The following is a 27575-nucleotide window of genomic DNA, read 5'->3' as shown; positions in this document are numbered from 1 at the left end:
TGATCCCAAAACCTGTGACAAGAGGCATATTCCTTTAACGAGTTGCAGTCAAACTCTGTGTTCAGAATAACTATCAGGTAGAAATGGCTGCTTTCCATCCCTCACAGCCTATCAAACTAAATGAATACAAAGTCAGTGCTGTTTGGTTTTCCCTCCCTCCGTGCTTCCCTCTCTCTCTGCTTTCTTCCTTCTATCCTTTTTGTATTCTTCATTTCAAGGGGTACATTTTTGTGATCTTAAAAGAACTGACAGCTCGAAATGCTGGCGTTCATCCATTAGCTGTTCCACCAGCGCTCTCTAAACACCTTGTGCACCCAAGACCAGTTACATGATTTGCGGGGTCTGGTACACAACGAAGATGCAGGGCCCCTCGTTTATCAAGTATGAAAAATTTCTAAATGGTGACAGCAGAGCATGAAACCGATCCCAGCTCTTGTAAGCATGAGGCTTTGGGCGACGGCAGAGTCACATGCCAGGAAGTAGGCCCTATCTTTAACTTGGACACCGTGTTTTGTGAAAAGACTGAGGTGGTGGTATTTGTTTTCCTCCCCAGCTGGAATTTAAACTTCCCTAATGCACGACTCATTCATTCTGGATCATGTCGAACTGCACATGCTTGTTTACCACTTGACCTGCTACTTAGCGGGTAGGAAGTGAGAGCGCCCCCCTAATGCACATCGTCTGCATAGCAGGGAAACCTTTACCCGTTGCCAGCATTGGGAGAATGGAGTGTGTGTCACCTTGTGCATTCAGTGCTGGCTGCAGAAAGTTTGTTTTGCTTCATGCGATTAAAATGAATGTTTTGCTTGATCCACATGCAAAAATATATGCATTTATTCTAATATAATACATATACATATTCAAATGCACAGAATTTTTTTTCATACATATATAATGGAATTGAGTTTATGGCATTCCAAGACACAGATGAACAATGGTGGAAGACAGCCATTTTTTTTTTTTTTTTTATGAAGAGTTGATGCATTTTTAAAGAAAAAAAAATCAGGGAGCTGCTCTAACAAAGTCTGCAGCATTCACAGTGTGACAAACAAATTAGAAAACAGCAGATGCAGCACAAATTAAGATGTATTTAGCACAGCAGCCCATCAGATGTGTGAACGTCTTTTGTAACTCAGCTTTGCAAGGTTGATGTATTGCACTTTAGACAGCTGATAATGAACCCTCCTAGCAATTAGAAGTGGAAATACTGAAGAGTCAAAATTGTGTTGTTCCCAGTGGGCCAAAAAGGAAAAAAAAAATCCATGTGAAACTTACTTCTTTATGTGCTTGCAAAACAAAGGGAATGTTTCAATTTATATACTGGTGTGTTTGAATTTCTCTTGCCTTTTAAAAATTCCTACTTCATTTTAATTACCATCCGATTCTAAAGTGTCATTAAATAAGTATGAATTCTGTTGCAGTTACACACGTTTTATGGCCAATACAATGTCTTTCCTTTATGGGATGCATTATTTAGTAATCTTACATTAAGACAATAACTTCAATCATTGTGCCTTCAAATGGCAATAAGCATGGTAATGGCTTTGCTGAGCTGCTTCCTGACTCTTTCTATCATTGTGTTTTCCCTTTAATATTAGAGCATTGTTTTTATTTCTATGCAGATAGTGCGTTTACCCCAGTTTCTGTTTTGTGGGAGTGGAAGCATATTTGCAGTAGGGAACAAAGCATCAAAGTCCATCTAATAGACCAAATTCTATCCTAATCTGGTACCAGGTCTAACAGTGTACTGTTAATGTTTGCTTTTTTTTTTTTAATCAATATTTTATTTAAGGAAGCATATCATTTCCTTTCAGGAGGAAGAGATGCTTGGTAGTCATTCTGTGGAGTTAGCAGTAGTCCCGCATTTTGTCAAGTATGGGTTTCGACAAATTTAACAAGCTTGAAAGGACTCACAGGAGAATAAGCCAAACCACATAAAGGTGGAAGAACAGAAACAAATAAGGAAAGGGAGCCTAATTGGTGTATTCTGCCTAGCAAAGAGAGATCTGACAGGTGATTTGAAAGCTGACCCACGTATGTGAAAAATCTTAGATGTTTCTGATGTTTGTAGTCTTAAAGAAATCAGCATCACAGACACCATTTCCTCTTGAGTGTGTTTCCTGCTGTTGCGTTGTCGCAATCTGTATCCTCAATCCCAGACCTCCAAAGAGAAACGTCCCACCTTCACCTCTCCTGAAAGTTTAGAGGAGCATGAGGGTGAATGGAAACATCACAGTCACATTTGTCTAGTACAAATACAAATGTCCAAATGTATGTGCAGATTGGTCACGTTGTGAAGACTGAGGACAGAGTGTATTTCCCAAGGTGGCCGCCTTTCTGCGCTACCCAGAGAGGGGTCCAAATGGTACTGTCCTGGATTCCCATTGTGACTTAAAGGGAAACTTTCGATGCCCAGAGCCCTTGATGGCCTGCAGATGAAGGAGGAAGATGCGCTTCAACACTGAGCAGCAGAAACCCACTTGGGTGGCACCAATGTTGACTTCCAAACGGACAGTTCATATATATAAGGAAAAGTGAAGGCATCTATATCCTGTCTTCAGAAGACCTGGGAGGAGCTCATTTTGGTGACTTGTAGCATTGTTTCCATTGAAAATCCGGCTGAAGTCCGTATCACATCCTCCAGAAACACTGGTCATCGGGCTCTGCTAAAGTTTGCTGCTGCCACGAGAGCCATTTCTACTGCTAGCCGCTTCTCTCCAGAACCTTCAGGAGCCACGACTTTCTATGGTTACTGATCCCAGGGCTAACCACAAAGAGGTGCCTTCCATTAATACGCCTACCATTGTTCTGTGGAGCACAAACTCTCCTCTTTGCCGTATGGACGCCGCCATACCCTGCAGCAACAAGGGAGTTCATTCAGCACGTCGCCCGCGAGGTGGAGGGCGGGGGGAGGGGGAAGTTCCGCTCATGCGCGGCGCTGTTCCGGAAGCACGCAGAGACATCACACCTGATCTCTCTCTCTCTGTCTCTGTCTGGGGATTCTGAAGAGTTGGAGAAGGCAGAGCAGGTCACTGCTGCAAAGGCTGTGATGCGGAGGAGCTTCGGGGTGGATGGACTGCTTCAGCTCGTAAATTTACTGCTCTTCAACCCGAGGTGGCAGGCTGGTCTAAAGGCATGGGGTACCCACCCCCTGCACCTACTCAGCAGTTCCCTGCAGAAGACTGGAGCCCTCGGCCGCCACTGAGGACCGGACTGGAGCGCCCACTGCTCAGGCCACTGAATAGGTAATAGGAATGACTCCTGAGGCTGTTCTCCCATAGGCTCTTAACCAGACAGAACTCGCACCAGAGCGAGGATTCCAGATCATGTCACTGAGACGAGAGGTCGTGAACCAGCGGGGTGAAGCCTGGAACAGGCTTGTAGGTGTTTTATTTATGTATTTATATGTGTTATGTAGTTTTCCGTTTAAAAAAAAAATCAATACAGTTTTAAACCCAGGAGAGTTTCCTGTGAAGATTTGCATGCCAGTTTGAGAAATCAGCTGGCAGTGCCCTTGCATTTCTACGTGGTTTCATTTGGGGACCTGCTACCCTTGTTGGGCTGGCGCTATCCTGGTCTCCACGCTCTCCGCCGCCTCTTCCACTCAGCCCGAGCATTAGCTGCTGTTTATCATGCAGCCAATTGTTTGTTTGTTTTTTGAGATCCAAGAAAGTTTTCTTACTCACCTGACTTCCTTATTTACGTTACTGTCCAGCCCTTATAGGCAATATTTATGTTCATGGCCCCAACTGTTCATAGCCCCTTCATTAGTGAAATCCGAAGGATAAGCCAGGAGATGTATTTTTCAAACCTAAGCTCCTGTGTTTCTATTTTCTGTTCCTATTTATATAAGCAGAGGAGGGAAGAAGGGAGTAACTAGAATAAGGAGAGATTTAGGGTGGACATGAGAAAGAACTGCTTGAAAAAAATGTGAAAGAAACATTGTAGTCTTTTTCCTGATAGAGATTTTGAACTCTCTTTATCCTTAACATAAAGAACGATAATCCCTTACATCTGTACAATGCCTTAGTGCTTTTTAAAGTGCTATCATATAAAAGAACTTTTTTGAGCCCATTTTATGAGGTTATTTTTTTTTCTTTTTAAGAAAGGACATAGATGATAGGCAGTAGATAATCCATCTAAGATGAAGTCCTTTGGAGTGTGGGGGGTAAATTAAGGGCCTTATTGTGGTTTCTTCTGGCTGTATAATTCTATTTTTCACCAAGGCTGTGACTTTTTTTTTAAAGAGTAGTAAATACACTGCAAAGGAATGAAGCTGTTAGAACATGTTGGCTCCTTACAATGATGGTTTAACCCAGGTTCCCCTTATTATACTGATTTATGAGGCAGGTGGCATTAGGAATCACCAAGCTTATTACAACTATTTTCCTTTCAGTATTGTAAATCTAAAGCACACCCTGATATTTAGAAATAGGTGGAGAGACTGTAATTTCTGTTAAGTCAGACTTCGCATAGATATCGTCCTGCGTGTTAGAAGTCATTTAGCAGATTTCTCTTTTTCCCTTTTCCATGTAAGGCCGGATTTGTGGGGAAACGAGGTTGGGATGAGTCTTCAAACCCAGAGGGGCAGTGTGGTTTCTGAGAAGGACACTGACCTCAGACTTTGGAAGCCTGGGTCCTGGGCTTGCTGTTTATCCTTTGTATGAACTTGGCTCATCTATGGAACTGCTCCTTCTCAACATTCTCGAAGACAGTGTTTTTACAACTTCCCGGAGGGAGAAGTGTTTGGTCACAGTTGCTAAGACCTCTTTCAGAGTCCGTATACGTGGATACTTGAACTTTGAGGAATTGGCTTCTATCAGACACAGGTGGTGGGTCCACTTAGATTTAGGGATAGTCTGGAAAGCAGCAATGAGCTAGTGTTTTTTGTGGCTTCCTTTTGCAGTTTGTATCTTCTTGTCCAGCAGAGCACTTATATCTAATTGTCGAAAGTTGTTTCATCACTCAGACCTCACACCTATGTCCTCTTGAACCAGTCTCCTCCAGATCCCAGCCTATCTGCTTCTTCCATCAAAACTGAGATGTCTTAAGCTGTGTGAGGTGTTACTCCCTAATGTGGTACATGAGTTAACAAATAGCTGTTAACAGCAAACAGTGACTGACTTGCCCATTCTTTCCCAGTTGCCTTCTAATCAGAAACAACCACAATACACAGAGACATTATTATCATTAATGATAGAATTATAAATACCAAATGGTTGATGAGGAAAAGTAATTGGGGACTGGGGTCAGCAGTCTTTCTAGTAATCACAATAAAGCTAACAAAGGAGGTGAAACTATAGCAGGGCCCGGTACACTCTAGTGTTAATGACATTCACAAATGACGTTCTTAGGCCTCACAGGTGCAGTTTTCTGGAATGGGTAATTTTAACAGGAAAACTCTAGGTTCCTTCTTTGATTGTGCGTGTGTAATACCACCACTAGAAAATTTTATCATTAGTAAAACGTTCACCCTCTTTTGGAAAATTCATTGCTGGAGTTTTGAGGATAAAGCTGAGAAGGTATTCATTGCAGGATTGACTTTATAAAGGCAGAGTGCAGTGTCCTGAACCCCACGACATTGTCAACGAGAAGAAAAGAAACCCAATGAAGACCGGAAAATCATTCTTACTGGACCCTGGGAAAGAATATGTAGCCTGCCGTGTGGTTTAGGAGTACATTTTTAGAGTAAATTTCTTTAAAATAAGCAAAATTTGCCCTGTTAAAAGCTACTTATATTCTGAGCCTTATTTAACATTCAAACTACAGCATTTGACCTTCATTTTCATGCTGTGTTTATATTGGTAGTTAATAGCAGATACCATTTGATAAGCTAGTTTTAAAATTGGACAAGCTGAAGTACTCTTAATGCCTTTGATGTGGAAGTGAGGAGGATTCTCTCTGGGCAAACAATGAATGTTTTTTTGGCCCCTTAAAAGGGAAAATCACAATTGTTTTACTCTTGTTTTGTTTTTGTTTTAGGCGCCCGCCCTCCCAACCTCCAATCTCCCATTACTTCTTTGGCTTATTTGTTTACTGGTATATAATGACCATAAAAGGAAACATAAAATACACCTGCACTTTATTTATGGAAAAAGACCCTCTGGACATGAAATCATTTCCAGATAAAGGGCAAATATTATTGTTTCTCTGGTCAAAAAATTATTTTCTTTTTCATGCTCAGTTCATTCTGTATTTTTATCTTTCTGTCGAATGTGCGCTCTGTGGCCTCTTAGCTAACACAGGCCTTTAATATGTATTGTATGATTTTAAAAGTGCAATGCCAAATTGAATAGGCAAACTTATAACCAGACAATGGGATTTATAGAGCAGATTTGCTCCTAACAATGCTGTAGCAAGCCTGTCTTCTTCGAAATGTTGGGTTAATTAAACCTGGGGATTTAGAACTTTAGTCTTTTTGTATTATTATAATTTTTTTGTATTAATGTACTTTTACAACATATTATTTTCTTGCCTGTCTAAAGGTAGATCTTTTATGATAATTTCTAAAACATGTGCATATATTTTTAAAGTTCATAGCATTTTACATAAATTATTTTTTTTATTCATCAGATTATTCCCATTTTATAGATGAAAACCTGAGGCTCAGGAATGTCTTGTCATTTTATTAATATAAAATATCCAGTAAGTGGTGAATCTAATATTTAAACATGGTTTTCTAACTCTAATGATGGGATAGTGGGAGACAAATTTGTTGTGGTTTTTTATATTACAAGTCTGTTAATGCTGTTTTTTCTTCCATGGAGTCCTTTGGTTTTCTAATATTTCTTTCCCAAGTGCCCAAAGAATCCTGAAATGTTGACTGTTCTTTTCTCCCCCGTCTCTTTTTTTCAAAATGGGTCTTTTCCTGCTTGACAAAACAGAGGCCTGGTCCTTCTCCATCCTGAATCATACTATGCTCTATTGCCATCGAATAAAAAGATTTACTCTAACCTCTAACAGATACTTCTTAAACACATTTTTTTTTGGGGGGGGGAAAGTATTCCTAATAGCAAAACAGAGCAATTCCAAGTGGTCTGTTGAAGGGCTTGGGACCTTTATCTACCCATTGAATAAATTCAAGTCAAAGGGCTGTTCCCGACTGTACCCCTCTGAAGAACCATGTGGAAAACTCCTGGGAATTTTTTCACATTGTAATGGGAAATCTGAGATACTTATGCTCTGACTTCTATCCCTCATTGTTTGAAAGATGCTAAGGGCCTTAAAACTCCATGCATTGCAGGCTTTTTGGCACAGGGTTGAGCAAGCTCCCATGGCAGTGGATGAAGCTTTCAGGCAGAGAATCTCAGAGACACAGTTTTTCATTGGGGGAGACTGTGTGTGTGTGTGTGTGTGTGTGTGCGCGCACACACGCTAGGAACTGTCCCATGTTGCTACAGGTGACCTCAGAGGTAGGCTGAAGGAATGTGTAATAGTGCATGTCTGGATATGACTGTGTATGTGTATGTGTTTTCAGATTTCAGTGAGGTTTTGATGACCTCTTATATTAAGATAACTTTATGGAATAGGGACTATATCCAGAAATGCCAGGATTCTGCCTTGGCTAATTTACCCTCACCACAGAGCTTCCTGAAAGAGATACAAATAAAAAGGAGGGTTATAAAGAAGGAATATAGTATTGCTTTGTTAGATGGAAGCCTCTTACTCCAGTACAGAACTATCTGGAAAATTGGGCTGGAGCTCATGACTTTAGCTAAATCCTAGGCAGGGCCTTTTTCTAAACTTAAGCAAAAGTCCTACTACTTTTTAGTCATGGGGCTTGAAAGGATGATTATGGGTGACTGAGGATGATTATAGTCCATATAAATAGTCCCTATATATAAAAAGAGATTCATTTCAAGGAGTGGGTTGACATGATAGTGAGGGCTGGCAAGGCAAGTCTGAGGTCCCTCAGGGCTGTCAGGAAGGGCAGGCTGGAAGCCTTTGTGGGTGGCAGCTACTGTCCACAGCAGGATTTCGTCTATTTTACAGAAGCCTTGACTTCTTTGTTGAGGCCTTTCGGCTGATTGAATGAGGCCTACTCAGATTCTCTGGGGTCATTTCCCTTACTTAAAGTCAACTGATTACACACTTTAATCAAAATGCCTTCGTAGCAACATGTAGTGTAGTGTTTGATTCAATAAAAGGGGGCTATAGCCTAGCCAAGTTGACACATAATTACCATGGAGGACTGATGAAGAAAGAGAGATTATCTGGGGCTCATGCAGATGAGGCAGGACCTGGCTCTTATTTTTTCCTGTTTTCTGAGAAGAAAGTGCTAGTGAAAGCCACATGCTTAACACTTGACTTTTACTTGACTCTAAGCCTAACCATTTGTAAGTAGACTTCCTTTGGTGATATGGAATTGATACAGTGAGATTTGTATCACCTGCTTTGGAAGAAGTGAGTAGGGGTGGTACAATTCTGGTACCAGGTACAATTCTGGAAAAACCAAGTTGGAGTGGTACAAACACCAGTTTGGTGTGTTTTACCCCTCAACACCAAGTGATTCTCAAACATTGGAGATAGCATCAGATTCCACAAGGTAAGGGTTCAGTCCTACCAGAATGCCCTCTCCTACCCCCACTTCAGGCTCTAGCCACAGGTCCAGGGTTGTCACCCTTGCTTCTGCTGACTGGCTTTAGATCGACTCGCTTTGGAGTCAATTAATTTGTTGGAATGACTCACAGAACTCAGGGAAACATTTTACTTGATAGATTACTGATTTGTTATAAAAGGATATAACTTAGGAATAGCCAAATGGAAGAGGTGCTGAGGGCAAGGCATGAGAGAAGTGTCACAGAGCTTCCCTGCTCTGAGAGGTCCACTCTCCACACATTGCCATATGTTCATTAACCAGGAAGTTCTACACAACCTGTCCTTTTGGGTTTTTATGGAGGCTTTGTTACATAGGTATGATTGATATAACTCATTGGCCATTGGCAATTGATTCAACTTCCAGCCACTCCTGTCCCAGAGGTCTGGGGTGCAAATGAAAGTCCCAATCCTCCAGTGGCATGGCTGGTGGTTGGCTCCACTGGCACATTCCAAAAGCCATTTCATTAACATCACAAAAGATATTTTAATCTCTCTCCTCACTTAGGAAATTCCAAGCATTTTAGGAGTTCTGTGCCTGTAGACAGGGATGAAGGTCAAAGATATATATATTCCTTATTATAAAATACAGCATCACATTTGGTTAGAAAAATTTTCCCACTTGTCTCTCAAAGTGTCAATAAATAGATAGACAGATATGTAAGTGTGTGTGTGTGTGTGTGTATGTAAGTGTGTAATTCTTTTTTGTTTTTAAGCAATTAAGCTAAAAGCCAAACCTGTTGGAAACCAGAGATATGGGTAATCCCTCTTCTTCGCAGGTGACGGTAGGGCATCAGCAAAGTCCTTCACCTTCCTATATGTAATTGCTTCCTAGGGTACACAGCTCTTACACAGTTGTCTGGGATCAGTGAGGAGCTGGGCACTTCTGGCTTGCCAGGGATGCTTGTCTGCTGTCTTAAAATAAAATCTCTAAAATGGGTCATATTAAGATATCCATTATGTTAACTACAAAGTTCCACCATATTTCAACTGAATGTTCTTTTTCTTTTCCATTCTCTTTTATGCTTAATTGTGTTGTCTAACCCAGTACATTTGAAGAGGTTATATAGTGGACAGTTGACAATGTTACATTCCTCATTATCATCAATTCAAAACCCAAATTCAAACAGGATGAATACAGTATTTTCTATTATTAATTTTCCATAAAGAAAGCCCACAGATGGAATCACTCATCTTATAGAAATTAAATGTTTAGTAAAGTTCAAGTCTGAAAATAATCCTTATCCAATTTTTCTCTTCTGTGTAGTCCTAAACAGAACACTCAGTCATCACCTAATTCTAAAACGGAGAACACTCACTCATACACCTAATTCATGACCGAATTCCTTCTTCAGCAGCTATAGCTTGAGCTGTTCTCTGTCCACTGGATCTAGTGTAGATGATTCTTACTTTATTTAAGAATCATCAATCAATTAGTCCACTGTTTCTAAAATTCCCAAATCTAGGAAGATACATAATACCACTAGCCTCACAGTCATAAAATTTACATCATACCACTTCTCAGCTATCATAGTAATTACACCAAATAAAAAATGGTATTCCAACTCATTGTGTTTTATAGACCTTCACTGTAATTGCCAATCATAGGTAATGCTTGAATCTAAAGAATATTGTGATACATGAAATGGAGGGACTCTCTTACTGGGTATTTATAGAGAGAATACTTTTATTTTTCCTGGGTGGGGGAGAGGGGAGTTATCCATAAAAACTATCTCCTGTCTCCTCTTTTGTCAGAAAGTAGCAGTGAAACCATATTTCTCTATTTGTAAAGTTCAGTTTTTGGGTCTTTCCTCAGGATGTTTTCTACTCTTCAGTTGTCAATCCTTTGGAAATCTTTTAAGGAAGGTTTTGTTTTGTTTTGTTTTTGCTCTGAGTTCTTGGAACTCTAACCAAAAGATTAAAAGAGAGACTAGTGAAAAAGGACTCGATGTCAGGAAGTATTGGAACAATGCAAAAATAATTAGAAAGCATGCAAGAATTGACAGTATGGTTATTAGTAAAGAGCAAAAAAAGGCAGCCATTTTGAAATTAAAAAAAAAATAATCCACTGGTCAAATAAGAAATTATAATGGAAATCGAAAATAATAAACCTGAATGACAAATAAATGCTACATATAAAACTCACAGGATACAACTAAAATGGTATTCGAGAATAATTTATAGCCTTAAGTGGAGACGAAGAAAGCCTAATAATTAATGAGGTAAGCACTTAAAGTGAATGAATTCAGAGAAAATAGAAAAGGTAATGAAGAAATCTCAAATATCAATAGAATAGGAAACGGAGCTCTAATGAAGAGGATCAAAAAGGCTGTAAGTGACTTCTTGGGAAGCTTATTTAACTGATAAGCTTCTGATAATATTGATGAACTTAAAGGAAAAAAAAAAGCCCCAAGAACAATGGCACAAATAAACTAAGAATGAAAAAGCGAACTACAGGGGTGCCTGGTGGCTCAGCTGGTGAAGTATCTGACTCTGGGTTTCAGCTTGGGTCATGATATCATGGTTTGTGAGTTCTAGCCCTGCGTCGGGTGCTGACAGTGTGAAGCCTGGTTGGGATTCTCTCTCTATGCTTTCAGTCTGCCCCTCTCTGGTTGCATGCTCTGTGTGTGTCTCTGTCTCTTAAAAAAAGTAAATAAACTTAAAAAAAAAAGGTAAAGAAAAAGGGAGCTACAGATTTGAATGTGTAGTAAAGACGTAGAGAATTTCACAAGCAACTCTATTCCAATAAATTTGAAACAATAAATAAAACTCTAGAAACATGCTCCATCAGGATTGAGACAAGGAGAAGTAGTCAGCAAGAATAAACATATAACTATTAGGGAAATTTAACCTGAAGGGCAAAGTCTTATAACACATGTAAAAGAAAGCTTTTCAGATGCCTTCTACCAACCATTCAAGAAATGTGATGAGCGATATTACTGAAAATCTTGAGTATAGACATAGAAAAAATAAACTTTAACTCATGTTATGGGGTCACAATACACTGTGATCAAATGAAAAAATGCCTATATGAGAACGGAAAGTAAAAGCCAAATTTAATGATGAAGGTAGATGCAAACATCTGAAATAAGGAATAAATTTAACCAAGCTGGTGAAGAACTTTTGCACTGAAAATTATAGAGCATTAATGAAGGAGATTAGAGAAGACAGTGATAAATGGAAAGACATCCTGAGTTCATGGATTAGAGGGATTAATATTCTTAAAGTGTCCATGCTACCCAAAGTGATCTGCAGATTCATTGGAACCTCTATCAAAATTCCAAAGGCATTCTTTATAGAAGTAGAAGAAAATAATCTTAAAATTCAAGTGGAACCACAAAAGACTCCAAATGGTCAAAGTAATCTTGATCAAGAAGAACAAAGCTGGGGTGTCATGCTTTCTGGTTTCAAACAGTACTGCACAGCTTTAGTAATCAAAACAGAATGGCCCTGGCATAAGAACAGACACATAAACCAGTGGAACAGAATAGAGGGCCCAGAAATAAATCTACATATTTATGGTCACTTGATCTTTGACATCAGTGCCAAGGACATACAATGGGGAAAGGACGGTCTCTTCAAAATTAGCTTGGTAATGGTGGTCATTTCCTGGTGTATACCTATGTCCAAACATCAAAAAAAAAAAAAAAAAAAAATTCTGCACCTCATTTGGGCTATATTTTTCCCAGAAGTTCTTACCACATATATTATTATGTAATATTTTAATAGCCATTCTTGTGTCTGTTTACTTCTTTGTGTATGTTTATTTCACTCACCTGTGAGTGACCTCATTGTGGGCAAAATATAAATTAATCATCTTCATAGGAGTAAATTCTTGCAGGGCGGTGGTTGCTCAGTAAATCTTTTGTTGAATTCATGCACAAATGCTAGGGTAAATTTGAGACCACCAAATATGAGTGTTCTTAAGATTTCTGGACTATGAAAATCCGACTTCCCAACTGTTATCATAAAAACCCAATTAAATTTACCTGGGGTTTTCATTTTCATAGCTACTGAAATGAGAAAGAATTTGCCCCTTGTGGGGTAGTAGTTTATTGTCCAATTAGTGTAACTAATGAAAATTGTAGTGAAAGGAAGAGGATTACAGAACTCAGCACTTAATGGAAATATGGGCATTGGAAGTAAGGAAAAAGAATTAGGCAAAGTCAGGAACGAAGAAATCATAAAACTCTTAGGATGAAACATTACGGTTTATTACTTATGAGCCAATCATCAGGGAAACAGTAACTAATAAGTGGTGTGTATACTATAAAGTGATTATCATACCACTAGCTATGCCACTAGCAAGCTGCTTAGTATTGTTTCAGTTATTTAACCTCTTTGGACCTTGAGTTCTGCCTCTGAGCATTAAACATGTTGGCCCTCCAACAGCTTAGGTCCGATCTGTTGTTATATGCCTTGCTTATGCTTTTCTCTTCGTCATGTGTTCTTGCCCCAGATACTAGAAAATGGTATTCTGCTCAGTTTCAATGACTAAGTAATTGAGGAAAACATTAATTTTATATATATGGAAGGTGACATCTGCAGATTGGTTGTACCCCAATAATTCAGGCCCAAGATTTATGGAGATGAGATGTCTTTAAGGATAATGATATATAATTGTAATTCCAGACAGTTTTGTGACAAGGAAATTGAAACAAATAATATGAATGCAGTACATCCGACAGGAATTGCTTGTTTCCTGAATGTGTGTTGCAGCACATAGAAGAGGCAGAGAAACATACTAGCGTTCAAAGAATTTTAACTGCAGGGTTTATGAAGATTATCTGAAGCTATCTATCCATCAGAAGTGCTTACCATTGGGCTGTGCGGTACAGTAGATATGTATGAATTCAGAAGGGGAATGGGATTAAAATTCAGCTCTGCGATTACAAACTGAATTTTAAGAAATTTACCTCATTTCCTTCCATGTTAATTTCTTTATAAAATGGCAATTATAATTCCATAAAAATGGTATGATTTTGTGATAATAAAACACCTTAAGTATTTGGTACATAGTAGATACTTTAAAAGGCCATTCAGCTTTAGTTTTATTTTTTTAATATTTTTTTCAGCTTTTATTTTAATTGCATTTAGTTAGCATATAGTGTAGTATTAGTTTCAGGTGGACAATATAGTAATTAAGCACTTGCGTACATCACCTTGTGCTCATCACAACCAGTGCACTCCTTAATTCCTGTCTTCCGTTTACCCCATCCTCCCCTCTGGTAACCATCAGTTTGTTCTGTATAGTTAAGAGTGTGTTTCTTTTTTTTTTTTTTTTATGTTTTATTTATTTATTTTGAGAGAGAGACAGAGTGAGAGTGCGTGCGTGTGTGAGAGGGACAGAGAGACAGAAGAGAGAGAGTCCCAAGTAGGCTCTACCCTGTCAATGCAGAGCCCAGTGTGGGGCTCAGTCCTACAAACTGTGAGATCATGACCTGAGCTGAAATCAAGAGTGGGTCACCTAACTGACTGAGTCAACCAGGTGCCCCAAGAGTCTGTTTCTTGATTTGTCTCTCTCTCTCTCTCTCTTTTTGTTTTCCCTTTGCTCATTTGTTTTTTAAATTCTACATATGAGTGGAATCATGTGATATTTGTTTTTCTCTGACTTACTTTGCTTAGCATTATACTCTCTGGCTCCATCCATTTCATTGCAAATGGCACAATTTCATTCTTTTTTTATGGCTGAATAATATTCCATTATATATAAACCACATCTTTTTTATTCATTCATCAATCAGTGGACACTTGGGCTGCTTCCATATCTTGGCTATTGTAAACACAGTTTTATTTTTTCATTGACCTTAAAATTTACTTTGTAATCCATAGCACTGACGCATGAAAGCAGCCCAGGTATTTAATAATTCAAGAATACTTACTGAGAGTCATAAGATAATTTTTACATCAGAAAATTTTTATTTTTAAATATTTATTTTAATTTTACTTTTTGTTTTTAGAGAGAGAGATTGAGAGAGTGTGACCAGGGGAGAGGAGCAGAGGGAGAGAGAGAATCCATGCTTAGCATGGAGCCTGACATGGGGCTCAAGCCCACAAACTTGGGATCATCACCTGAGCCAAAATCAAGAGTCTGATGCTTAACCAACTGAACGACCTAGATGCCCCCAATATTTTTTTAAATGGTAAATATATAAAAGTATCTCTAGACAGATAGAATTCATGCCTTCTTGGAGTTTACCTTCTAATAGGAAAGATACACAAATAATAGAACAAAATACCATTGTAAGTTGTGATAACTCTAGGTAGGAGACAAATAGGAATTATGGGAAAATAGTGCAGTATTGGGGAGTAGGGATCAGAAGAGAAAGGTATTAAAAGGGGAAATGTATCACTTTAAGAGAGAAGTAAAACTTAATACAGTAAATTCAGGAAAATGTGCGCAAGTTGACAAGATATTGTGGAGAAACAGTGACGTGAGCAAATGAAGTAAAGAGTGATTTTATCATAAGGTGGGCAACTGTGGTCTAGGTGGTTTGACTCTGGAAGAAGACTGGAGCTGGATTTGGGAAAGAAAGAAGAAACAATCGTGGGCTGTAGTCTGGATTATAGGTAAAAGGGTCTGTAGCAAGCCTTATCACTTCAGAACTTCTTGGATATTGAATTTTTCATGACTTGGTCAGGGCAAATAAGTGAGAACTTTGTGAATCATGTTACCTCACCTATGTTATGTAATTGTTTCAGTCTGTACTTGGAAAATTAGAGGGAGTAGGACAGTTAATCAAAAAATAAAACATGAGGTAAGGGAAGAATTGGTAGTATGAAGAGTAAAGGGGTCTTAGGTAACTGTGGGCAAGGTAACCACCTCTGATTTCGTTGAGAATAACTGAAAATTTTGGACAAAATATCAAACAGTATTAACTTCAAGGCAGCAAAGAGCTATAAGTTAGTGAAAAATTAAAGGAATAAGATATTGGAAAAGAAAGAAACCAAGAGAGATGAGCCCAGTATTTGACTTATCGGACAAATTGAGAATTTTAAAGGCATCACATATTTTGGATGTCCTTGAAGCATTACTTGAAATAGCAAGAGACTAACACATCCTAAAGGATGATCAGTGATTGACTGGACAGACAAAATAGATATTCATTGATAGAATATGCAGAGAGCATATGTAGAATTAAACAGATGTATGTTTACCTGCATGGGTGGGATTGCCACAATATGACATTGAATAAAATGAGCAAGTCCACTGAAATGTGTAGATTTATATGTTTTCAGGCATGCACAAATAATTATATAAATTTTTATGCATGCGTAAATGATTACGAAAAGAATAAAATCATTGTGTAATGTAGGTAAAATCCTGCATTAAATCATTGCTCCTCCTAATTACAGCAAGTAAAACCATGCTTGACAAAGAGACTAATACAAAAGCCCATAAGGTAACAACATACATCATACTACTCAACCTACCAAGTTTTCTACCTCTTTGTTAACTCATATCTTATTTGGAAATAATAGCTTGCATAATAACTTGTTTTTTCAATTGGGTACAAATTCTTTCCCTAAATATAATTTTACACATGTTGGTAGGTATAAGAATTTAATAGTGAAAGGAAATTTAGAAGGGTAAACTTTAATTTATGGCCTTAAATATTTTTAGTGGGTGTAGGGATGAGACTAGGGATAATAGATAAAAGAAACACACACCAAGAAAGTTGGGATAATATCTACTTTGCTAATAATATTATGCCATTAACTGGAGGATACATTTTTTTTTTTTTACCTTTTTTTCTGTTAATGTTTGTTTATTTTTTGAGAGAGAGAGAGAGAGAGTAAGAGAGTGACAGAGTGTGGGCTGGGGAGGAGCAGAGAGAGAGGGAGACACAGAATCTGAAGTAGGCTCCAGGCTCTGAGCTGTCAGCACAGAGCCCTATATGGGGCTCGAACTCGTAAGCTGTGATATCATGACCTGAGCTGAAGTCAGCCGCCCAACTGACTGAGCCACCCAGGCACCCCTAACTGGAGGATACTTTTGATTGAACTCTGTGTACTTACAGCTTGTGAGTACCCCAAGGAGAAGAATATACTTTTTAATTCAATATCTTATTTAAGGTCTTATATAAATGAAAAGCAGTGTTTTTAAAGGAGAATTAATGCACTATGTCAAATTGGTTTTTTAAGTTAAAAAAAACTTTAACATTTTTTTTTTTTGAGAGAGAGAGAGAGAGAGAGAGAGAGAGAGACAGACAGTGTGAGCGGAGGAGGGCAGAGAGAGAGAGGAGACACAGAATCCGAAGGAGGCTCCAGGCTCTGAGCTGTCGGCACAGAGCCCGACGTGGGGCTTGAACTCATGAACTGTGAGATCATGACCTGAGCTGAAGTCAGATGCTTGACTGACTGAGCCATCCAGGCGCCCCTCAGACTGTTTTTTTAAGGGAAATAAATGAACAGAATATGAATAAGCAAGAGAATTCTCAGGTCCTCTATGTGATCTTCAGTTCTTTGAAATCCCTAAAACAGTAGCTTCAACTATGTGTCACGTGGGCACCTGTTAATAAACAAAATCTTCATTAAAATTTTTATCTGATTAATCAGTAATCAGTATAACTTTTAAACTCTTAGAAACATCCCATAATGCAAACTTCAGTGATTTTATCAGAGCCTACATTGGTGGAAATATAACACAATCTCATATTTAGATAGGTAGTTTGTGTAATAGACAAGCAATCTCAGATAGTGGGGAGATTGAAATTTTCATCATGAGAATACTTAGTGTTTTCATTCAGCATGGGGTCTCATCACCCGTGGCTTGCCCTGTGTGCACTTGTATTCTCCTACCTCTACCACAGCTTACATTTGTTTGTCCTACTCTATTTTGCTCTTTCTTTCCCCAAGCCTTTCTCATTCTTCAGTGTTCCCAGCCCATTTTCACTGTTATGTAACATAGTGTGCTTGATAATTCTTTAATTTCATATTAGTATTTCTCCGGTTTCTCAGAGTTCTTCTATCTTATGGTGCCATTTTTTTCTTTCTTCTTAAAAACGTGTCTGTGTCGGATCATGGAAATAAATGCCCAAATAAGTCTGTAGTGTTTCTTGGAAAATGTACACTCTCAGAATTGTGTCAAACATGGGTCACCTCGGTGGCACAGTTGGTTAAGTGTCCAACTTTGGCTCAGGTCATGCTCTGTGGTTTGTGAGTTCAAGCCCTGAATTGGGCTCTGTGCTGACAGCTCAGAATCTTGAGCCTGCTTCGGATTCTGTGTGTCCCTCTTTCTCTGCCCCTCCCCCGCCCACACTCTGTCTCCTCTCTCTCAAAAAATAAATAAACATTAAAAAAAAATCATGTCGAATAGAGTTAAATCTTTTCCCCAGGTTAGGTGTTAAGTTGACACATAAGGAAACAAACCATCTATAGTAAAAATTATTTCTGCCAATTCTCTTAAATCACTTACAAAATGTAGTATACCTGCTGTTTGGAATAGATTATTGCTTCTTCATTTAATTGGCTTAAACGTTATATTTTATATATGTATGTCTGTATGTGCATGTATTTAATACATATACATATTTGACACAGACATACATGTAGTGTATGTATTATATTCAATACACATATAAATAGAATTTCTCACTTTATGGGAGACACTCAAGAACTGAGGCTAACTGAAGAAACAGCAGTCATGTTTCCTGTCTAATATTCACTCCTGGGCCTGTGTCAATGAGTAGAATGGTTGGGAAACAAATACACTGTTTTTTCTCTTTGTGTCTCATTGGTTGTGTTTTTGTCTTCTCCTGGATGCATAAAAAATGGACGTACAATGCAATGTAGGGTGATTTCCTGAAATACATTTATGAATTTTTTATGCATTGGGTTAATTCCAACACAGCAGGATTTCAGCTTTGAGATTATAGAAATTTTAAATTCATGCTCATATGGGTACAGTAAATAAATCTTAGCTATACAGTAACTCTGTCATCTCTGAGTTTCAACATTTATACATGAGAATGTATGCTTTTCATGTAATTTCGGGGTATTGACACACTCAGTATTTGATGCGATCATACAGAAATCACTTCCAAAAGAATCTTGGAAAAAACATAGATTTTAGTTTTCTGGAGATTTTTTTCTATATAATTAATGTTATTTCTTCTTAAATATTATGTAGAATTTGCCAATAAAACAATCTGGGTCTTAAAATGCCTTCTTTGGAAGGTTTTAAGCTATGAATTAAATTTCTTTAACAGTTATAGGACTACATAGGTTATCTAGTTCATCTTGGGTGAATATTAATAATAGTTTGTGCTTTTTGAGAACTGGACCTTTATCTTAGTTGTCAGGTTTATGTGCCTGGGTTTGGTGTTCACACTATTCTCTTATTATCCTTTTAATGTCTGTGAATTCTACAGATTTTTAAAACTTTCATTCCTGATATTAATTTTTGGCCCCTGTATTTTGTATCTGTCTTGCTAGAGATTTACCAGTTTTTTTCTTTTTCCTTTTCTTTTTCTTTTCTTTTCTTTTCTTTTTTTTTTAAAGAGAGAGAGGGAGAGGCAGAGGAGAAGTAGAGGGAGAGGGAGAGAAACAATCTCAAGCAGGCTCCATGCCCAGTGAGGAACCCGTCATGGGGCTTGATCCCATGACTATGAGATCATGACCTGAACAAAGAAATCAAGAGTCAGATGGTCAACCAACTGAGCAACCCAGATGCCTGGAGATTTATCAATTTTACTGATCTTTTCAAAGCCCCAGAGTTTTGGTTTCATTTTCACTATTTTTGTTTTCAAATTTATTGATTGCTGCTTTTTATTATTTCTTGCCTTCTACTTGATTTGGGTTTATTTTGATTTGTTTTTCTGGTTTCTTAAAGTAGCGTCTTGAATTTTGAGTTGAGACCTTTCTTCTATTCTAATATGAGTGTTCAGTATTATAAATTTCCCACAAGTACTGTTTCACTGTATCTCACAAACTTTGCTGTGTTTTAATTTCATTTTCCTTCGGTTCAAAATACTTTGTAATTTATCTTGAGACTTCTTTGACCATAGATTGTTTAAAAATAAATGTTTTTTAAGTGTTTGAGCATTTTGTTTTTCTGTTACTGATTTCTAGTTTAATTTCATTAGAGTAAGAGAGCATACTTCGCATGATTTCAATTCTTTTAAGTTGGTGAGGTTTGTTTTATAACTTAGGGCAACAAGCCAAAGGTTTGTTTCATGATTTATCTTGATGAATGTTCAGTGTGCACTTGAAAAGACTGTATGTTCTGCTCTGGTTGGGTGTGGTCTTTTACAAATGTCAATTAGATGCTGTTGGTGGATGGTATTTTCTCAGTTCTTCTATATGTGTGTTGATTTTCTGTTTACTATTTATGTTTAGTGGTAAGACAGGAGGTGAGGTCTCTGAATATGTTTGTGGATTTATCTATTTCTCCTTTCAGTTCTGTCAGATTTTGCTTCATGTGTTTTGAAACTCTCACTAACATTCCTTATTAAGAAACAGGATTTGTATTACATGGACAACACTATTTGAAAAAGAGGATAATAAGTAAGGGACTTATATTTTATTGGAGTGTAATATATCACATAAAAGATTTACTGGAGATGAAAAGCTTACAGTTTTTGGAAATTCAGTTATAGAAATAACCAAATTATAATTTGTGCAACAATCCAAATCTGAGCAAAGCCTGATCTCTTCTTATTGTGTTATAATTAAGATTCACATAATATCTTCTAAGAGTTACAAAGAAACAGCCGTAACTAACTTTGCCACCTGGAGAAGATAATTATAGTTTAAAAAAATGATTCTTGGCAAACTAGATCATCCGTGAGAATGTCATGAACTCAGGACTGAGTAGCTTGCTTTGCAAGTCTATTAGAAGAGATGACTTTTTTTGCATCAAAAAAAAAAATGAATATAAGGAACTTAGGAGGCACCACTCCATCCTAATAACATGTAGAAAGCTCACCAGAATGAAAAGTCAGCAACTCTTCTTGGCTCCAACAGAGAGGGAAGACAAAGGGCAAACAACTGCCTCCAAGATGAGAGACAGACAGGTGTATACAGGGAGTCATGGCTTACCAGAGCAGAGATGCATGTGTGGGAACCAGTGCCAGGATATAGCTGAGCTGTAGTTGATGAATGGCTAGAGGCTCAGTGTGGGTAACGCTGAGAGTTAAAAACTCAAAGGGAATGAAGTCATGGGAGGCACTCTCAGTATTGTAAGGTAAACCTCCGAGAATAGTCTTTAATAGGAATATGCCTGACAACATACTATCAAACTAGGTGAGGTAAAAAGTGGTACAAAGTCAAGGAGAAATAGATGTATCTACTGTTAGAATTGGAGGCTTCAACACCCCAGAGTATCAATAAGAACGTCGTTGAACTCAATGGTGGTAATTAATCATGGTGGTGATCAGTCATAGGGATATAATTGACAACTCTAGAACTACTTCATCTCACAATGACAGAATACACATTCTTCTGAAGCTCATGTGGAACCTTCGCCAAGATGGACCACATCCTTGGCCATAAAACACACCTTAATAAATTTAAAAGAAAGAAGTCATAGATGTCTGGTCTCATACCATCATGGGATTAAACTAGAAATCAATAACAGATAACTGGAAAATCTCCAAAAACTTGGAGATGAAACAACATGCTTCTACATAACAGATGGGTCAAAGAAAAAATCTGAAGAGAAATTTAAAAATACTTTCAATTGAATGAAAATGAAAGTACATCTCTTTCAAATTGTGGGATACAATGAAAGCAGTTTGTGGGGGGACATTTATGGCACTGAATGCGTATATTAGAAGAGAGATACCAGATTTCCATCTTAGGTAACTGGAAAAGGAAGACCAAATTAAAATAAAAGTAAGCAGAAGAAATCACAATTGCAAATAATAATTGCAAATAACCGAACACAATTTTGAATGCCCTACCAGTTCGCAAGAAAAATGGCAAAAACCTCAACTTGCTCTTATCTTTACAAAATAAGATATATTTAAATATTGTTATGTAGTTGCAATTTATATTCTTTAAAAATTAAATGTTTGTGGTTATTTGCCTTTAATTTGCCTGAACTTGGAAAAGCCAACGTAAAATAAGCTTAAATCTGACTAGTAGCTTTTGTTTTTATTTTCTTGATGCTATATACTAGTTTTTTAGCCTGAAATTTAACTTACCAAGAAATTGTAATGACACTGTACAAATGTCCAAAATTAATAAATTTTGTTTTACTTACTAATTATTAAATGGAAAATACAAATTATTATTATTTTTTTAAATGTTTATTTTTGAGAGAGAGAGAGAGAGAGAGAGAGGGTGCGAGTGGGGAGGGGCAGAGAGAGGGAGACGCAGAATCTGGAGCAGGCTCCAGGCTCTCAGCTGTGAGCACAAGCCTGACGTGGGGCTTGTACTCGTGAATTGCGAGATCATGACCCGAGCTGAAGTTGGACGCTCAACTGACTGAGCCACCCAGGTGACCTGAAAGTATAAATTTTTAATGTTCTGGATTTTAATAATTTTTTCTATATATTAGGATTAATTTATGTTGTGGTTTTAGAGGTTAGATATCTTTTACTTAAGGTGTGTACAAAGAGGTGAATAAATAAGACATTTTTCCATTAATATGTTTATAAAAAATTTTGTCTATTCCCTTTAGAATTGTGATAGCAGAGCATAAATGCTCTGTTCAAGATTCTGCATTGATTATAAGTAAAATTATATTTAAAATATCACAACTGTATACATCTTTGAAGGTTCAGTACAAATTATTTTCCTATGAAATTTCTCTGATCTGTATCAGTTAAAGCACATAAAAACATACACATGAACAGGAAAATAACACAAGTAAACAAATAAACCAAATAATATAGTACCAAAAGTGTAAAATGAAGTAATAAATAATAGCAGTTTATGGTAGCAAGATTATCTGGTACTATCCTACACTACATTGCCCTCAATTACAGAAATTAAGTACATAAAAACCAGATAAAAAATGCAAAGAAAAAAACTTAAAAACCATAGCAAACATAATATTCTTCAAACCACTAAGTGTTGTACCCTTTTCTTACCTCATCAGATTTTATTTGGAAATTATATAATTACTTGCATCATAATCTGTCTTTTAGTTCCCAAAAGTTCCCACATATAATTTATGCTTTTTCTTTTTTTTTTTTTAATTTTTTTTTTAACGTTTATTTATTTTTGAGACAGAGAGAGACAGAGTGTGAATAGCGGAGGGGCAGAGAGAGAGAGAGAGAGACAGAACCTGAAACAGGCTCCAGGCTCTGAGCTGTCAGCACAGAGCCTGACGTGGGGCTCAAACTCACAGACCGCGAGATCATGACCTAAGCTGAAGTTGGACGCTTAACCAACTGAGCCACCCAGGCGCCCCTGTTTTTCTTATATGGTTAACAATGGCATTTTTTATATATATTTTTTTCTATTTTCCAAAGTGTATTAGTATTCTCTGTAAGAGCAAGTATCAATTTTTTATAGAGAGCACTTAATTTTATCAATAATTTCTTTCGAACCACAAGTATAAAGTGAGGCCACATTAAAACTTTTTTTTTTTTTTAACATTTATTTATTATTGAGAGAGAGACACACACACAGAGCATGAGCAGGGGAGGGGCAGAGAGAGGGGGCACAGAGCCCGACACAGGGCTTGAACTCACAAACTATGAGATCATGACCTAAGCTGAAGTCAGTTGCTCAACCACCTGAGCCATCCAGGCACCCCAAAGTGAGGCCACATTTAAGTTGATGTTTACTTGTAAATATACTGTCAGATACTGAAAGAGAATATGAGATTAAACATAAAACTTCTAAGGAATATATTTTTGCTAAGATAAAACATTTTTTAAAGTAAGTTAATAAATTTTTCTAAGAGTTTGGATATACAGATATGTTAATAGAAATCAAAACATGAAATTAAATTTCTTGGTCAAAACTCCAGAAATACCTTGATGGCAAAAATCATCTTGGATTATCAACTGTGTCATTTAACATGGAGAAGTAGTTTTTCATATGGAATTTGTCTTATTTAAGAGGTTACACATCAATTAATCAGATTAAAGAATTCTTCTAGTCACCTAATGATTTTATTAAGATAGAATTAATTTAGTATTGATGATTTTTTTTCTGAAAATATTTCTGGTTACATCAATACCCCTTTTCCACTGTGCAAAATTAAGCAGCCTCAGTTTTTTCATAGAGAAAAAAGTTAAGTATGTTCTTTTGTTGTTTTTGTGCTTTCATTGCATATCCAGCACAATTACCAATTTAGATTGTATCTTTATATTCATCTTAGAAAAGAAAAAGAGGTCAAAAGCTGAATGGTAGGCTTATTTGGTGTAATTCCTGGGTTTTGGCTTAGTCCCCATCATAGAGTATGCAGAAATGCAAAAACTCAGCTTGAGGTTCTCTCTGTTCACAGTTACATAGAAATAGCAAACTTGTTAGTAATTAGCTGCCTTGCTTTGTCTTAAAACATAGATGATAAAAACTGAAATTTATGATTATATTTTAGATAATTATTCTTTTTAATAGGTTTGCTGAAGTGAGATACAATTTTGGAATTGGTGTGACATTTTTGAAGTTAATAGCAAACTTAGTTTTCTGTGGATTTTAAGGGTTATAATTATTTGGACAAAACTCATTTACCATCTGAAAATCAGTTTCCCTCTGTGAATAAAGGGTATGCTATGTGTGTCACAGATACAGTATAAATTTTGTATGTTTACTGATGAACAATTTTTATGCAAAGATGATCAATGTATCTTCTGCCGTCTAGTTTATAAACCATGCTATAATGAAACACATCTCCCTCCAAATGATATTTACCTTAAATTTCATAAATACGTAAACATTATTCTTTTGCAGCTTCTTTAAGGAGTAAAAATTATATCTACACAGTGTCCAAATATCTGGTTAACAACAGGAAATTCAAATGACTGTAAATTCACTCTTACAGTGGAGATGCCACATATTTGGATATGGCAGCGAGTAAAAGTATAACACTGAAAGCTTACTCGTTGCTGGTATGGTTGTATCCATAAAGGTGGGCCCCAAAAAGAATTAGGAAATATGCTTAAAAAGGATGTGAAAGACATCATGATGTGACCTGTCATGACAGTATAACAGTGCTAAATGGTGAACACGTGATCTGCCCTTCCTTGAGTTGTAGCGTCAGTCGGTATCATAGGAAGTTCATCTATATCTTTTTCAATTCAGAGGAAAAACCAGATTTTTGGTGGGAGACTTGTTGCACCCCAGAGGTTACTGAAGTGACTGATAAAATCTAGACTTCCTTTATTATTTCTGGTTTTACCTGACATGTATGAGAGCCAGTTTCACTGTTAATTATAAACTCTTGACTTTTATCTTCCTCTAGATTCTGGGTCACCAAACGCTAGCATTGCCTCTCTTTGGTCTCGATTAGCTTGTTTTTCTTAATTTGCTCTCAGGGAGTTTGAAAAGTACAAGCATTGCAAGGACTTCTGCTCAAGGGTGGCAGTAAGATTATTTTAAACACACATACACACACACACACACACACAGAGATAGAGACAGACAGAATGAAAGAAGAAATGGAAGTCTGATATGAAATGAAAGTAGATAACTGAGCAGCATTTGAGAGTTCTTGGATGCTTTATGAACCACTGTTGTTGAGGAGGCGGTCGCTAAGATTCTGCAGTGATTGTGTAAAGACATGGATGGTGAGGTGAGGGCCCTCAAGATGGGGTGGCTGGAGTAATTCAAGGGTGCCCCAAAGTAAACAAACAAAACCTGGGGAAGAGAGGGAGAGTAAAAGCCTTGTGGAGGAAGAATAAACAGAAGGCAGCCTAGAGACCAGCATTCAAACAAATCAAGCTCCCATTTCTAATGATGAAATCGATATGCTTCCATTCACAGGCCACCAGCAATGCTTGTGGTCCCAGGGTTTCTTGAAGTGGATAGAAACTGAAGTTATGCTGACGTGGTTTGGGGGTAGCTTTCTTCCTTGCTCTGAGGTTTGAAATAGCACTCCAGTGATCAGTCTTGAAGGAGTGATTCTATGAAAACTGAAAGTAAATTTCCCATTTTGGGTGGGTTGGCCTGCGATTTTGATACAGCCAAAGTCTCTGCTTTCACTGGCATTCTCCGGCTGCTTAGAAAGCTGTGAGGCTTAGATAATTATGTTCCATGCACTTCAGGTTTCCCACGAGTGTCTTTGGAGGATGAAAAAGACAAATGCTGGGGCAAGGTGGATAAAATTTGATTGCCTGAGAATTTTTAGTTTACATAGGTCTACACATGCAACTTGAAAAACTATATCCTAAGATGCACATTTGTTTCACATTTTAATGTATCTTATCAATGTGTGTATTTAATGTGGTAGTGTTTTTGTTTATCCTGGAAAATGCTGTTATCTCCAAGTCATACAAATACAGTATGTGTAACTGGAAACAGTGAAGAGAATCCCTACTTCCAGCCGTTCACCTGGAGTTGTTGAAATTGAACAAAATGAAACTTCTGCTGTTCTCCATAATGGCATCTGGTGTGTTGATTTTGCTGGACCTAGGCATTAAATGACTGCTCTTTTTAAACTGTTTCTAAGGGGGAAAAATACACTTGCTTGAGGTTGTAGGGAACGACTGAGAACTCAGGAGAGAAGGAGTGATTGGTTTATCGAGTCACATGTTTCTCATTGGGGCATAGTCCTACTCCCACCTGGCTCCTTCATTCGCTTAGTGATTTTAGTGTAGACTGATATCCTGATTGGATAGGAGTTATTTGGGGTGACCGGGTGTTGTAGATTACTGGGACTGTGTGTTGTTGCAAGGTGCAGGGGGGGACTTCCATGAGTAGGGGCTTATTGTGAATGGGTAGTGTCCCCTAAGTGGAGTTGTGGTTTGTGCGAGAGATATTTGAAGGAGGAGCTAGCTGCTGAGATGAGAAAAAGACCAAGATGAGGAAACAAGTCTATGATGTGTGCACCCTCAAGGGGACCTGCTGTGAGAGATTTAACATTTTTATGCTTTTTTTTCCTTCACTAATGGAGATTATGTTTCAGTTGGCTACATTTGTATTTTACCTTCTCTCTTCAGCAAATTATCATTTACCACCCTTTACATGTGTATTGTGGTATTGGGGAGAAGCAAAAAAAATGGCGTGGGACAAGCAGACATGACCTGTCCCGCATTTACCACACCTTTCAATGCTGAGTCTGGAATTGTAGTGACAATGCCTATCTAGGCTACTTTAGGATTCCAAGTTAGCGACTAAGACGGCAGTTAACACTGGCCCACAGTGAGATGGAGAATCTTCAAAAGATGAGATTTCAGGAAGCAGAATGAAGAGACCATTTCAGACAGATGCAAGAAGAGATTTTAGGACGGGGTATTAGCCAGTCTTCCCCGTGAGTCCACTGATAAATCATTTTACCTTAGGCTTTATGATTTCTTCTTCCATTCAACACAGATTTTTTCTGAAAGTTCCAAATTGTCTCCATAAAGACTCCTGTAAGGTTGCCAGCTTTGGATTCAGGGGAGTTGTGGGAGAAAGAGGAAAAGGGGAAAGGGGTGAGCAGCAGGGTGGTTTATGATTATTAATGAGTGATTGTAGCAGAAGACTCTACTAGCCAGAAAAGTGTTCATAAATTAGCACTCCAGTGATATATTAAGAGACATACTTGAAATTAGTCCTACTTAGTGGCATACTCAAGTTTCTGACTCCTAGAAACTTGGGAGTTTTGTAGGGTATCCTTACATTGCCAACTTAAATATATTAATCATACTTACCTACTCATTTCGTCAGTTTCTGTCAAGGAATTTTAGCTGGCAACATTTGGTTAGGCTGGGTTTTTGTTATTCTGTGTACTTAGTGGTGGTAAATATCATGTAATATTTAGCCTGGTTTTTCTTCAGTCAGATTTGTTAGGTTTCCTCCTGTACCTGATATTTTAAAATACTATTTGTAATTTCTCAAACTGGTTGTCTCCATTTACATTTATTGTATCATTCTAATAA

The 27575-nt window shown here is 37.6% G+C and overlaps 1 pseudogene; it reads left to right on the top strand.

The window, feature by feature from the left end:
- The first annotated feature begins 2408 nt into the window (after positions 1-2408).
- The window catches only part of LOC122217165, a 368936-nt pseudogene continuing 343769 nt past the window's right edge, over positions 2409-27575 (top strand).

This window comes from Panthera leo, chromosome A1 (genome assembly GCF_018350215.1).
Source record: "Panthera leo isolate Ple1 chromosome A1, P.leo_Ple1_pat1.1, whole genome shotgun sequence".
Taxonomy (NCBI): Eukaryota; Metazoa; Chordata; class Mammalia; order Carnivora; family Felidae; genus Panthera; species Panthera leo.
Note: the sequence above shows the minus strand (reverse complement) of the source record. Positions and strands in the feature narration are given on the sequence as shown.